At 42.4% G+C, this 15397-nt stretch overlaps 1 protein-coding gene across 1 annotated transcript in view; it reads right to left on the bottom strand.

The window, feature by feature from the left end:
• Nucleotides 1-229: 229 nt before the first annotated feature.
• LOC126457644 (alpha-1,2-mannosyltransferase ALG9) overlaps nucleotides 230-15397 on the bottom strand; it is a 152547-nt gene continuing 137379 nt past the window's right edge. Inside the window, exon 14 of the transcript XR_007585496.1 lies at nucleotides 230-296. The gene's annotated coding sequence lies outside the window, so the exon portion shown is untranslated. The remainder of the gene's footprint in view (nucleotides 297-15397) is intronic.

The raw sequence follows: 15397 nt of genomic DNA, 5'->3' as shown, positions 1-15397 counted from the left end.
AGTCAGAATATACAGCGACAGTACCTATTTTCTTTGAAAAATGCAATGTAATAAGTAAATGTCTAAGCCACAAAATGGAGATGAGTATCGGCTATTCAGTATAATTGAGGAGGCAGCAATGTTATTTCTAATTTATTTACGTTTAGTTGGCATATGCATTTGTAGCATTAAGCAGTATAATGAAGTTTTATAGTTGATACTATACACAAATTATGGTTCTTTGATTTGCTTATCTTTTTGTTAATGTATACGTTGACTCTTTCAGCATCCCCAAATGTTCTCCTCCTTGATGGGATCTGTGGAATAAGGTGAATGAATGAACGGTTTTCAAATATCCTTTAAATAAAAATATTAAATACTCTACTTACCGGGCAGTGTCAAAAACAGTTGGAAACGTGTGTGAAAAATCTGACTAATAGGATACAAAGTTTGCATGCACTAAATTTTATCAAGAGACTAACAATATTCATAAATGTGTCACAATTAGACAAACTGGCAATGAAAATTCCGAGTAGATGCTGGAAGAAAGTATATTTGATTTAATGTTTGCGAATGTGAGAATTACAGTTGCCTTGCCACTTCAGATAGTGAAAAGAGCAAATACTGGAGTTGTATGTAAAATAATCACTTACCTTTAGCAGATCAATGCACGGAGCACAGAAATGTGTAACAGGGAACAGCATTCACACTAGCTTTCGAGCACTAGTTCTTTTTCTAGCAAAAATGTGGCTGTGAGACTGGTGCTGATAATTATTGAAAGTAATTGCCTGAGCTAATGGCGGCGGGGAAGGACACAAGTGAGGAATAGTGTCAGAGGCAGCTCCCTGGAAAGGTGACTCGGCCCTCACACAATACGGTAAAAAGAGAACAGAAGGTAGAACAAAAATAGAGTTAGGAAAAGGGAGGATGAAGATGAGGATGAGGATGAGAATGTGAATGAGATAAAGGTGAAGATGAAAAAGGAGAAAGGGGGGAAGAGCGAATGCCCATACGGAGGGAGAGGGAAGAGTGGTGGGAGAAGACAGTCCACGATCTGGGTGGAGGAGGAGTGGTGCGGATAAGAAAGAAGGGAAAACATAAGGTGAAACAGTGGGAACAGGTTAGTGGAGTTTTTGGTTGGGAGATTGTGAGAGCGCAATATAAGTTGGCGAGAAAATTCCCATCAGTGTGGCGCAGAGAAACTTGTGCTGGAAGGGATTATCCATGTGGTCTGCATAGTGAAGCAGCTGTTGAAATCATTTTTAATGTGAGGTACCGAAAGTTTGGAAACTGGCTGGTCAGATCTGCGGTTAGTCACAGCATGGCAGTGGCCATTCATGGATGTAGTCACTTGTCATGCCCACATCTAAAGCTGTACAGCAGCTGCAGCATAGATGATATGTAACACACCTGCCTTCATATGTGGCCCTACTTCTTGTTGGGTAAGAAATGTCTTGTGAATGGACTGCAGTAGGAGGCAGTGGGCGAGTGTGTTGGACAAGTCTTCCATCTGGGCTGATCACAACAGAATGACCCAAATTAGTGCTCCAGCACTCGCACCATGTATAGAATACCCTTGTTAATCCTTATTACAATCCCACTCCCAGTCCTGTACCCTAGGAGTCATTCCAGATTCAAAACATGCTGCACATGTAATAGAAATGACTTTAATAGTTGCTTCATTACACAGGCCATTTGGATACACCCTTCCAGCACAAGTTCCTATGAAATATGCAGATGGGAATGGGCTCTCCGACATATCTTGCACTTTTGCAATCCTGTTGGCCTAATCCACCACTAATCTGTTCCCTCTCCGTCTATGCTCTGCCCACCATCTATTTGTCTTGCTGTGCAGCTATAGTCATCTGTCCAAAGACATGCCTCTTTCCCTCCTACCCTCTCCTCATGTCCTTTCCTACCTCCCTGCTCAGGCTACTGCTTTCAGTAATCATGTATGAATAATCAGTCTTGTCATGGCCACAGGAGTGTACATTTGCGTACTTTTGCACAAGAAGAGCTAGTGCTCGGAAGCTAGTGTGAAGGTCGTTTTTCTTTCTGTTACATGTTTCTGTACTCCATACGTTAATCTGCTATAGGTGAGTGGCGGCCTTTACCGTATTTTACGAATTGTACCATCAAGGAATTTCCATTATTGAAATCTTTGCGACACATATCCCACACTGCTAATGTGACTGACTGGAGCTGGCAGCTACAATTGAAACGGGTGACCTACAGCAGGTGACAATATGTAAAAAGTAAAATTTGAGAAACAAACACGACCTGAAATATGAATATGTTGAATTGAAATAAGAAAGGAAATATCTGTTAAAGATTGCACATTTATTGTTGACAGCTGTTTACTAAGACTGTGCCACTTACACTTGCAGCCAATTATGTATTATTTAATGACAAATTAAGGCATGATGATAGCTGAAACAGTGTGGTTTTCTACTTGATTAGGTGTTACACTCACTCTCTCTGATTACTAAAGTGTTAGTTTTCAACAAAAATTTGTAATATATGAGTTTGTTTTTACACGTAATGCTTGGCATTCAGCATCAACAGAGACTTTTCACTAAACATCCACAGCAATGAATCTGCTTCACATGAGATGCATGTCAAAGTTAGTTATGTAGCCACCATTGGAGGAACAATGCACAACCCTTCTGAACTCATGTCATCAATATATCTTGCAATGGATAAGTCCACTAATATACTGCCTGTTTGTACTCATTTTTGATCTCACTCAGTAGCTTTTTGAAGTGCTGCTCCTATTTGTGTACACTAATTATTGGGATAGTGACACAAAATGGAATAGAAAATATTGTACAATGGATTTATATTTTTAATAACTGATTATAACATAATAAATACCCTGAAATGAGAGACATCCCTATGGACCAAGTATTTTATGAGAAATGGTGAAGAGCTACAAGAGGATTTTATTTCTATTTACACAATAGGAAACAGAATTGTAATAATCATAGAGGCATCAGTGTAACCAGCTCAACAGAAAGGTAGTATGGCTTGATTTTCAGAAAACAGTAACTACAGACATTAACAAATGGAGTGCATTTAAGCAAGCAGATCACGTGTTGATAATGTTCTCCCTATACCAGTTGGAAAAAAGAATACCTGAAAGAAATAAGAAAGCACATCTAGTATTCACGATCTTGAAAAAGCATAGGACAATGTCCCATTAACCAACCTGTTTGAACTCTGGAACCATGTAGAATTGATCCTTTGTATACTTAATGTACAGGATGTCGCATAAATGTTGTCCAGCTTCTAGGGGAGGTGTGACACACAAGGATTGAGAATTGCATAGTAATCCATAGTTGCAAACACCAAGGGTGAGTGGTGGCAAAGGTCAAAGACTGGAAAGGAAACAAGACTGATTCATTTGAAACAATGATTGGGTATAATGAGTACACATGGTGTATGACATGAGTACAGTTCTAATGTCACTACAGATACTTGAAGTTTGCACCATCAATTGCCATATATGCCTGACACAAAGCATTTACTGCCAGACACACTGGGAGTGTCTTTGAGTGTAGCACTAGTCAGACAATTCTTGTGATGAGATCCATTTCAGACTTTACACGATCTTGATCTGTGCAATTTTGGACACTGTTCATAGGTCTTTGACAGGTCATTCATGTATTGATGGACTGGGCATGGTGGACCTGTTCTCTGGTTCACCCACACACACTGTATTTATTGAGCCTTGGTTTCTTTCAATGGGGGCCATGAAATCCATTATGTATTGCAGTCCTGTGGAGTCTGAAATGGATCTGGTTGCAAGAAACATATGCGCAGCTTCTATAATCAAAGAAATTTCAGGTGTGTTCGAGCATATCAGACAGTCAATACTCCATCGGTATCGGGTGTGCGTAGCATCTGATGGTGTAAATTTCAAGCATACAGTTATGTTGTAATATTAAAGCTGTATTCGTGCTGTACACTGTGTGTACTCACTATGTCCAATAACTGTTACTAATGAATCACTCTCTGGTTTCCCTTCTGAACTTTGATCTCTGCTGCCACTTACTCCTGACATTTGCAGCCATGGGTTGCTATGCAATTCTCAATCCTTACGATGTGCTCCCTCCCCTAGAAATTTGTTGCAACATTTCTGGGGCACCCTTTATATAAAGATATGAACAGAAGAATAATTGTAAGATCTATCATCACTAAACTGATTAAAATAAATAAAGGAGTGAAATGGATGTTGTTTATTTACTACATTATTCAAAACATACTTACAAATTTCCTTGAGGAAATGGGAAAAATAAATGCAGTAGATTGGGAATTCAGTTGGAAGAGCACAGTGCATATACCCCTCTATTTGCATAACCAGGTGGTGGTTGCAACTGATGAAGAAATCACTTACATGGTGAGAAAATTAATAGAAGAATATAGCAAATGAGGACTGAAGTTGAACATCAAGAAGACAGAATACTTAACATGGGAATACAATTGGTAGCTCTAGAAATATCAGACAATGTAACCATCAGTAATCATAAATACCTTGGGAGTAAGATGTAACAGCTGATTTTGATAATGTGATGTTCCACACGTATACTCTCGGGGCAACTCAAGATGTTTGTGAGATCCAATCACGTCATTTATCTAGCTATTAAGCTGGGGAACTGTGCATCAGTGGAGGTAAAGAGAAGGTAAGGTATTATGAGACCAAACAGCTGAGGTCATCGGTCATACAGAGAAGCATATGCACAGTGTTGAGAAGGCAAAGTGGCAGATGAGTGTCCCTACCTGCTGGGGGTGGCTGCCTACGTTTTGGCTATCTTTTCTAGTTTCAAAGTAAAGGATGATGTAAGAACTGAAATCTAAAGAAGAAAAGAAACAAATTAATGGTTGATGTGTTAGTCACGAGAGAGAATTTTACTTGAAACTATCTGTGATGCTGAGCAGAGATTTGAGTATATGAGCTATATGTAGAATATTAAGGAACTGATTTGCTTGTAAAAGTGTTATGTTAAATATAACAGTTATAAGAAACTTTCTGAGTTCCTTGGAAGTTTTGGCAGACGACATGAGTTCTCTTTCCAACATCACAACTACACAATAGGATATGAGGTCTATCACAAATTGTTTGAGCATGGTTATTGGGTACCAATCACCAACAAGCTATATTAGAAAACCAGAATATTTTATAGGATACATGACTGACAATTTGACAGCTCGTACTATGCAATGAGGGAGGTTGGTGAGGAAACAAACGCTATTTGTATGCAAGAAGAAACGCATTGCAGGAGTATAATAAATAAAGATGGAATGTGTGAAGATGACTTAAATCAGATTAAAAATGAAACTTAATAATATAGGGTGTTTAAAAAAGAATGACCTGATATCAAAACTATTTATTGATAAAAACATACTACTAACTTGAGATTAATTGCAAAATATTCATAAAATCTGGAAGTTTTAGCTATGCTATTACAACTGCCCTCTGTCCAGCAGCAGCACAAACTACATCTACACGATAGCTAAATTAGGCATAAACTTTATAAAATGTATCTGCTTTTACAGGAGTTATGGTGACTATTACTCTGTTCTCCTATGTCATGAGGTAAAGGGGAGATGAACACACTTTCTCTATCCCCCCCCAAGAAAAAATTGCACAGGGTCACATCCAGCGATCTTGGAGGCCAAGTATGCAGGGCAGCATCTCAAAGTCCTGTGCACCCTACTCAGCGTTGAGGCAGTGCGTCATTGAGAAACTGATGTATGTTGGTGTTCCAGTATGACGGTGTTCCATCCTGTTGGAAAATGAAGTCATCAGAGTTCTTGTGAAGTTCTGGAGAAAGTCAATTCTACAGCATTTGAAGATGGCTCATTCCAGTCATGGTGCTTTCCTTAAAAAAAAAAAAAAAAATACACTTTTTCACAAGTCTCTTTCATGCTCAGTAATGTCATTAGGGTCCTGGAGTCACCATATGTGCATGTAATGTCATTTACTTTACTGCTAATATGAAATATTTCTTCATCAGTGAAAACTGACATAGTAAAAATGTATCATCTTCTGTGTCCTCTAGTACAGCAATGCTGAAGTCAACCCATTTCCTTTTAACACCAACCCAAAGAGCTTTCACTAATTGTAGTCAGTATGGTTTATGGACCAAATGATGTCTTAACCTTCTCGAGTTTTCTCCTTGCTTGGTGAGTAGACTTTCGTGGACTCTGGTCAAACGTTTGCCAAATTCTTTCCACCGCATTATGAGTGCAAGGTTGACCTGGGCTCTTACCTTTGCACATGCATCATGTCTCTTCAAATTGGCAATACCAATGATAGATGTTTTTGGGTGCAGGTGGATGAATACCAAAACACCAACAAAAAGCATGCTGGACTGAAATCATTGACTCACTCTTTGCAAATTGCATCATACAAAGAGCCTTCTGATGAGTGAACACCATCTTACTTCTGATGGAACTGCAAACTGAGAAGACATATTGACTGACATGTAACAGGAATTTTCTGAAAAACTATAGGCCATGTCCATTCAAACAACATATTTCCTTGCCTGCATGTCCCATGTTTTGTAATTATTAGCATCCAACATCAGGTCATGCTTTTTTATGTACACTGACAGAAAAAAGAAACCCAACACTAGGGAAGAGTTGTGTGACATAAACAAAAGTTGCTGAGTGTGTTTCTACATCAGGAAGATGATATCTATTCAAATTTTGCACCAGTCACATAAGGGTGGCACTACTAGTCCACTTGGTGGATGCAAATCAGGTTTCCTTTATATATAAGCTGTAATTGCCATGAGCATTAGTTATCTTTGAGACTGGATGTGTTAAGTTTATGTTAGTTAAGAATGCCATTACACTTATGAAGAAGGCAGTATCGACAGCTCACCGAGTTTGAACAAGGTCACGTCATAGGACTACAAGCAGCTGGATGTTCCTCCCATGATACTGCAGAAAGGCTTGGCAGGAATTTAGCCACTGTGCATGATTGCTGGTACTGGTGGTCACAGGAAGGTACGTTTATAAGATGATTGGTATCTGAATTGGCACATGGTACAATCAAGAGGGAAGATCGTTGTGTTCAGTATGGCTGTGGCACATCATATTGCATTTGCAGCAACATTTCAACAAGCTGCTGGCACCACACTGACACAATGAACTGTTACAAATTGGTTACTTCTGGAATAGCTCTAAGTCAGGCACTGACCCAACCCACTGCCATTGCCATTTGCAACTTCAGTGTGTTTTCTGATGAAAGGTGGTTCCATCTCAGTGCCAGTGATGGCTATGTGTTTGTTACAAGGCCCCGGGAATAGACAACATTCCATTAAAATTACTGATAGCCTTGGGAGAGTCAGCCATGACAAAACTCTACCATCTGGTGATCAAGATGTATGAGACAGGTGAAATACCCTGAGACTTCAAGAAGTATATAATAATTCCAATCCCAAATAAAGGAGGTGTTGACACATGCGAAAATTACAGACAAATGGAAAAACTGGTAGAAGCCGACCTTGGGGAAGATCAGTTTGGATTCCGTAGAAATGTTGGAACATGTGAGGCAATACTGACACTATGAATTATCTTAGAAGATAGATTAAGGAAAGGCAAACTTACGTTTATAGCATTTCTAGTCTTAGAGAAAGCTTTTGACAATGTCGACTGGGATACTCTCTTTCAAATTCTGAAGGTGGCAGGGGTCAAATATAGGGAGCGAAAGGCTGTTTACAATTTGTACAAAAACCAGACAGCGGCTACAAGAGTTGAGGGGCATGAAAGGGAAGCAGTGATTGGGAAGGGTTGTAGCCTATCCCCTATGTTATTCAATCTGTATATTGAGTAAAGGAAACAAACATTTTTAAAAAATGGAGTAGAAATTAAAATTCATGGAGAAGAAATAAAAACTTTGAGGTTTGCCAATGACATTGTAATTCTGCCAGAGACAGCAAAGAACCTGGAAGAGCAGTTAAACGGAATGGACAGTGTCTTGAAAGGAGGATATAAGATAAACATCAACAAAAGCAAAACGAGGATAATGGAATGTAGTCGAATTAAATCAGGTGTGCTGCGGGAATTAGATTAGGAAATGACATGCTTAAAGTAGTAAATGAGTTTTGCTATTTGGGGAGCAAAATAACTGATGATGGTCAAAGTAGAGAGGATATAAAATGTAGACTGGCAATGGCAAGGAAAGCGTTTCTGAAGAAGAGAAAGTTGTTAACATCGAGTATAGATTTAAGTGTCAGGAAGTATTTTCTGCAAGTATTTGTATGGAGTGTAGCTACGTATGGAAGAAAAACACGGACAATAAATAGTTTAGACAAAATGAGAATAGAAGTTTTCAAAATGTGGCGCTACAGAAGAATGCTGAAGATTAGAGGGGTAGATCACGTAACTAATGAGGAGGTACTGAACAGAATTGGGGAGGAGAGGAATTTAGGGCACAACTTGACTAGAAGAAGTGATCAGTTGGTAGGACATGTTCTGAGGCGTCAAGGTATCACCAATTTAGTATTGGAGGGCAGCGTGGAGGGTAAAAATCGTAGCACTGGAATTTTCGACAGCTGGAATATGTGGAGACATGGTTTATATTTATTAACAGTTTTGGTGTATCACACCCACCTGACTGTTTACCTTCCCCAAAAAATAACTACCAGAACCACACTCTCCTGATCCTAAGATGCTAGTCATCCCTTCCCCTGTTGATTGCGCAGTTTAGAATTATCCATCTTTGGTGCAGTTGTGTGATGCCATTCCCTTAAATGGCTTTCTGACTCAGATTCAGAGAAATAAGTCAACATCTGAAGCCCCATCACAGTGTTTGATAACAAACTTCCTTCCTTCCATGCTGAAGTGATGAAAGTAGTTTCTCAATACAGTTTACCTTTTCTCTTTATTGTGGGTGGTTTTCATTCACATAAACCAGGTTGTACGAACCTTTGATAATGCATTTTATCAATAAGAATAATCAAATTACCTTTAGTGACAGAAAGTTAGCAACACTCTTCATTAGAAGCTAGCTGGCAGTTGGGATGAATTATGTCACTAGCACACTTGATATGTGATTCAATTACTGAAGTGGTGTGACAACAGTTCTGCTGTTAACCAGGCAACTGAATTTTCCTTTCATATTACACACAGACAGAAATTTTGTATCTGTCTGGGCTGGAATTCACTGTCTGCAAAAACATTCATCATCAATTTGGAACTGGTTAAAGACAGTTATTTGATATTTACATCAATGTCTGTCATTTTCTCAAACACTATACTGCTGACTCTCTTCTACGAGATATACTAGTATTTCTAAGGAGTGTACAAGTAATCTGAATTACCTGATGGCCTGGTAGATAAAAATTGCACAAACTGTGCAGTTTCTGGTTGATTAAAGTCTATAGAAGTTCCAACAACATTTCCTTTGTTTCCTTAACACTCCTCTTGTTATAACGTCAAGTTGAACACATATATTTCAAAACGACACGACACATATAAGTCACTGAGCAAGATGACAAAGCAATACATGTGAACAAGGTAACATCGAATGAACACTGAGTCCAAGTCTAGCGGCCGCCGCCTGGCTGGCTGCTTAGGTGGCACGGTTGCTGCATGGCTGGCAGACAGCGCCGCATGTAGAGGACGTGCATAATTGCACGGCGGCACCTTGAATGGCCGGCTAGTCACAACACTTTTCCCCCCTTTGAAATTTTTTCACTGGTCTTGATGGAGGTGGCCTGGAGATTGCTAACATCCATAGGTGTTGTTTGGCTAGCCGTAAAGTCTTGAGGAGGAGGCTTCCCGTACGGACGGAAGTGTCCCCAATGATAACGGGTCGAGATGACAGGAGACGTAGGGGTCGAATCTGCTGGGGCCCCGTGCACTAATTTGCCCGTTGCGGCAAGTCCAGTTGATATAACAGGAGACATGGGCAATGTGTCCGCATCTGTAGGAGAAGGAGGTGAGTAGATTGGCTTCGACAGATGACGGTCATCCGGTTCCTGCATGGGCATGTCTCCTGGTAGCGTCCGTTCTTGTACTGGCACCGAGACGACGGTGAGAGGGCTGCGTTGTGAGTAATGAGAGATGCCAAGATGCCAAGATCCCAAGCATCAGGTAGAGCTGAAGGTGGTGTAGCGGCATTCGGAACAGGCGTTGCCGGCACACGAGGCCGAAGCTGGTCCAAATCACGCACTGCAACACCCGTGTCCATCTGGATTTCATACAGGCGTTGCCCACGGTGTCGTAAGATGCGGCCCGGACTCCATTTTGGCCACCTGCCATATTCCCCGTACGCAGACGAGGTTGTCGGCGGTGAACCGGCCAAGCGAAGGCACCCACGGCTGTGAGGTGGAAGGCTGCAGAAGATGAAGTAGTGTGTGGGGCTGTCGGCCATGTAAGAGCTCAGACGGGTTGTGGTCGCCCATGGGGGTGAAACGGTAAGAAGCCAGAAACTGGAGAAGCGCATCATCAGCAGCAGAAGAAGTCAGCAGAAATTTCCGCATCTGAGCCTTAAATGTGCAGACCAGTCGTTCAGCCTCACCGTTTGACATGCATAACGCCGTGACTAGCACAAAAATCCGCAAATTCGGACGATGCAATTTGTGGATCATTATCAGTAACAAGAGTAGAGGGAAGGCCTCCCAAAGAAATAATGCAGGCGAGAGCACTTGTGGTTGCCGCGGTGGTAGGTGACGTGCAACGGACAATGAAAGGAAAGTTAGAGTAGGCGTCAATAACGAGGAGCCAATAAGTACCTAAAAAAGGTCCCACAAAGTCAGAATGAATACGCTCCCAGGGTGTCTCAGGCGAAGGCCACGGTGACAAAGATGGCATCGGGGCGGCGGCCTGTGACGCTCAAGCGCCACAGGCAGCGACCATGTGTGCTATTTCAGAGTTGATGCCAGGCCAGTACACATGGCGGCGCGCCAGAGATTTTGTGCGAGACACACCCCAGTGCCCTTGGTGAAGGAGGCACAAGACCGAAGCACGCAAAGACGCAGGTACCACAACACGTGGCAAAGCATTGTTGGTGGAAAGGAGGATAACACCATCCCTAGCCGTGAGGCGGTAGCGCAAAGCATAGTAGTTCTGCAACGGGTCAGAAGTCTTAGTGGACGGACGATCTGGCCAACCCTTCTGAATACAGCGTAAAACCCGAGAGAGGGTAGGGTCAGAACCCGTAGCAGCTGCCAGCCGGCCCCCGGTGATGGGGAATCCGTCCACAACCTGCTGCTCGGCAACATCCAGATGGAAACACGAAAGTTCGTCCCTATCGAATGCCAGATCCGGACCCATGGGAAGGCGAGACAGTGCATCAGCATTCGTATGTTGAGCCGTCGTTCGGAAATGAGTCTCATAATTGAAACGAGACAAGTAAAGAGCACAACGCTGGAGGCGGTGTGCAGCCTTGTCGGGAAGTGACGTTGATGGATGAAACAAGGAAACAAGTGGCTTGTGATCCGTAACAAGATTAAATTTGGATCCATAGAGAAAAACACCAAACTTATGACGAGCATAAATAATGGCCAAAGCTTCTTTTTCAATTTGAGAATACTTCTGTTGGGCATCTGTGAGCGTTTTGGAGGCATAAGCAATGGGTTGTTCAGAGCCATCCGAAAAACGGTGTGCAAGGACTGCACCGACCCCGTATTGAGAGGAGTCCATGGCAAGCACAAGATGTTGGTCAGGTCGATAAGTAGCCAGGCACAGGGCCTGTTTCAGCATAGTCTTCAATTTCTGGAAAGCTGCATCGCATGACACGGACCAGTGAAAAGGCATGTTTTTATGGAACAGGCAATGCAACGGCTGAGCCACCAACGCAGCAGACAGTAAAAACTTGTGATAGTATGCTATTTTCCCCAAGAAGGCCTGCAGTTCCTTAACAGATGTAGAGTGAGGAAGAGCATCGATTGCAGCAACAGTTTGCTGAAGCAGACAAATACCATCCCGAGAGAGTTGAAACCTCAAGTACGTGATAGATACCTGAAAAAATTGTGATTTCTGAAGATTACACTTAAGACTGGCAGTCTGTAAGACATGAAAAAGTGTGCGGAGGTTCTGAAGATGTTCTTTGGTGGTGGAGCCAGTGACAACAATGTCGTCCATGTAATTTATACACCCAGGGACAGGGAGCAATAATTGTTCCAAGAATCGCTGAAAGAGAGCAGGGTAGCAACCCCGAATGGCAATCGTTGGTATTGATAGAGGCCAAAAGGCGTGTTAAGGACCAGAAACTGCTGGGAAGCAGCGTCGAGAGGAAGCTTCTGACAGGTCAATTTTAGAAAAATAGTAGCCACCCGCAAGTTTAGTGAACAATTCTTCAGGTCGGGGCATAGGGTATGTGTCGATGAGGCATTGCGCATTTACAGTGGCTTTAAAATCGCCACAGAGACAAATATCACCATTGGGCTTAGCAACGATGACAGGAGAGTACCACTCACTGGAAGTGACAGGAAGCAAGACCCCTGAAGTAGTGAGGTGATCCAGCTCCCGTTTTACCCGATCACGAAGGGCCACATGAATGGGCCGAGCCCGAAAAAACTTAGGCTGAGCAGTGGGTTTGAGTGTGACGTGAGCTTCAAAATCGTTTGCACGGCCTAACCCAGGAGAAAAAAGGGTCGAAAATGTCGTCAACAAGGAATCCAATTGAGCATAAGGAATAGCATCAGAGACGATATTGACAGAGTCATCTATGGAGAACCAAAAATGCGAAAGGCATCGAAACCAAAAAGATTCTGTGTGTTGCTGTGATCGACCACAAATATGGGAACAGTGCGAACGACAGATTTGTAAGATACCTCAGCATTAAATTGTCCCAAGAGAGAAATCTTTTGTTTATTGTACATCTGTAATTGCCGAGTGACAGGTGATAGGAGTGGAGAACCCAGCTGAAGATACGTCTGAGAATTAATTATATTGGCAGCAGAACTGATATCCACCTGCGTGCGAACATCCCAACCAAGGATTTGGACAGTAAGGAATAACTTCCCTGAAAGGGAAGAAGTGCAATTGACAGACAACACAGAAGCAGAATCAGCATCACAGTCATGAACATCATGTATGCGGTTGGATTTGCAAACGGCAGACACATGACCCTTCTTTTTGCAATTGTGACACACGGCCCAACGTTGGGGACAGTCCTCCCGTGAATGTTTCGTAAAACATCGCGGACATGATGGAAGTTGCCGGGGGTTTTGCTGCAGTTTCTTAGAGGCTTGTTTACGATTAGACCGAGGCTGCACGTGGGAGCGTACTGCGGCCACATCGGCCGGCGGGGACTCTCCGCACGCGTCATCAACAGCGCACAGGGGTTGTATTTCCCTGACGTCACCCCATGCCTCTATTTGCGCCCCAGCGGCGCGAAAAATTCCGAAAGACTACGCGATGGATAGGACTTCATCTACAGTCAGATTTGCCAACTGAAGGGCACGTTGCCAAACTTCTTTGTCGGGTGCCGACCAGATAATAGCATCCTGTAGTATGGAATCAGCATAGGATTCTTTGTGAACGTCAGTAACAAATTGACACTTTCGACTGAGGCCTCGAGGTTCAGCAGCCCAAGCACGATAGGATTGATGCGGTTGTTTTTGACAATGATAAAAGGCAACATGAGAGGCTACCACATGCGTTTGCTTTTGAAAATAGACAGACAGAAGTGAGCACATTTCAGCAAAGGACAAAGATGCAGGATCTTTCAAAGGAGCCAATTGCGACAACAACCGATACATTTGAGGTGAAATCCATGAAAGGAACAGAGACTTACATGTTTGTTCATCCGTGACATGAAATGCCAAGAAGTGCTGTCGAAGATATTTTTCGTAATCAGACCAATCTTCCGCTCTCGTCGGAAGGAGGGAAAGGAGATATAGACAATGACAAGAAACGCCCCGCATTTGATGCCGCGATGAAATCGCGAATCGCTGATGTTAGAAGCGTTTGCTGTTCAATGAGACCTTGCAAGAGCTGCTCGATAGTAGCCATGGAAACCTGTGGGTCAACGATGAAAATGAAAAATCCCATCCTCATCGCTAATTGTTATAACGTCAAGTTGAACACATATATTTCAAAACAACACAACGCATATAAGTCACTGAGCGAGTTGACAAAGCAAGACATGGGAACAAGGTAACATTCGAATGAACACTGAGTCCAAGTCTAGCGGCCGCTGCCTGGCTGGCCGCTTAGGTGGCATGGCTGCTGCATGGCTGGCAGACAGCGTCGCATGTAGAGGACGCGTGTAATTGCGCAGCGGCACTTTGAATGGTCAGCTAGTCACAACACCTATCCCCCTTCCCTCCCCACTGATCTCACCTTTGGTAGTTCGAGCCCTCTTCCTACCTGTATCCTCTCACCTACTCCCTCTACAGTTTCACACACATTTCTATTCTCCTTCTCAGTCATTTTCTTTTGCCTAACTCTGTCCTCTCTTGTAACACCTCTCACACAGCCTCTTGATGCTGCACCTAGAACTCTACCCACTTGTCCCCATCACATTCCTGCACACTCCCACAGGCAGCACTACAGCATCTACCCCTAAGCCTACCCTACTATTCCACCCCATCCCACAACTTTTATGTAGCCTGATTACCCACCCCAACCAAGGTTGCTACTCACCCCTGTGGTTTAAATGTTCCTGTTTACTGTTCAATGCCTCCTCTAGGTGGGGAGTAGCAATCTATCCTAACTCATATTACTGAACTGATCAACAGGTAATTCAAGGTAGACTGTTGAAACAAAAAATGGGATAATTTAGACTGGTATCATCATTACATTACTTGTAAAAAATCTGTGTGTGATATTTAGGAGATACAACAGTTTTGCTCAGTCTATAAGACTATTAGCATTTGATATACATTATTTGATACTAGTTTTGTTTACATGTTGTTGAAAATTATTGCCTTCATCATTCAGTTTATCTTCATGGACTTGTGTATAGTTTGCTGTCATCCACTTGCTCTTTGTGGCCACTTACTGTTTTTCTTGGAAATGACTTGGGTAGTGTGTTACAAAAGTCACAAAAAAGTTGTGTGCAAAATAGCTTGTCATTATGGATCAACAATTTCGGGAGCTTTGGCTATGTCAAATAACACAGCAGGAACAATGTCAGGTACACATGCTATTGCAACAACTAAAACAGGAGCAGATGCAGGAGTTAATCATGTAAATGCAGAGCTGATCCAAAAAGTAAGCATGCCGCATGTGGGGACAACCTTTGCCCCACCCCTGCCATTTGCTGTGTTTGATGACACTGGAAAGTGGTGGGAAAACTATCTGTGTAAATTTATGTTGTATTGAAAGATCCCGTAGTCCAAAGTGCTTTGTTATATAATAGTAGTAGTCTTTATGAAACAGGTCAACAGCTATCTGTGTGTGCATGGACCCTCGAGCATTAGAATTTATGTTTGCGAATACTGCCAAAGCATTT

Source organism: Schistocerca serialis, chromosome 2, assembly GCF_023864345.2.
Source record: "Schistocerca serialis cubense isolate TAMUIC-IGC-003099 chromosome 2, iqSchSeri2.2, whole genome shotgun sequence".
NCBI lineage: Eukaryota > Metazoa > Arthropoda > Insecta > Orthoptera > Acrididae > Schistocerca > Schistocerca serialis.
This window is presented reverse-complemented; position numbering and strand designations above follow the sequence as displayed.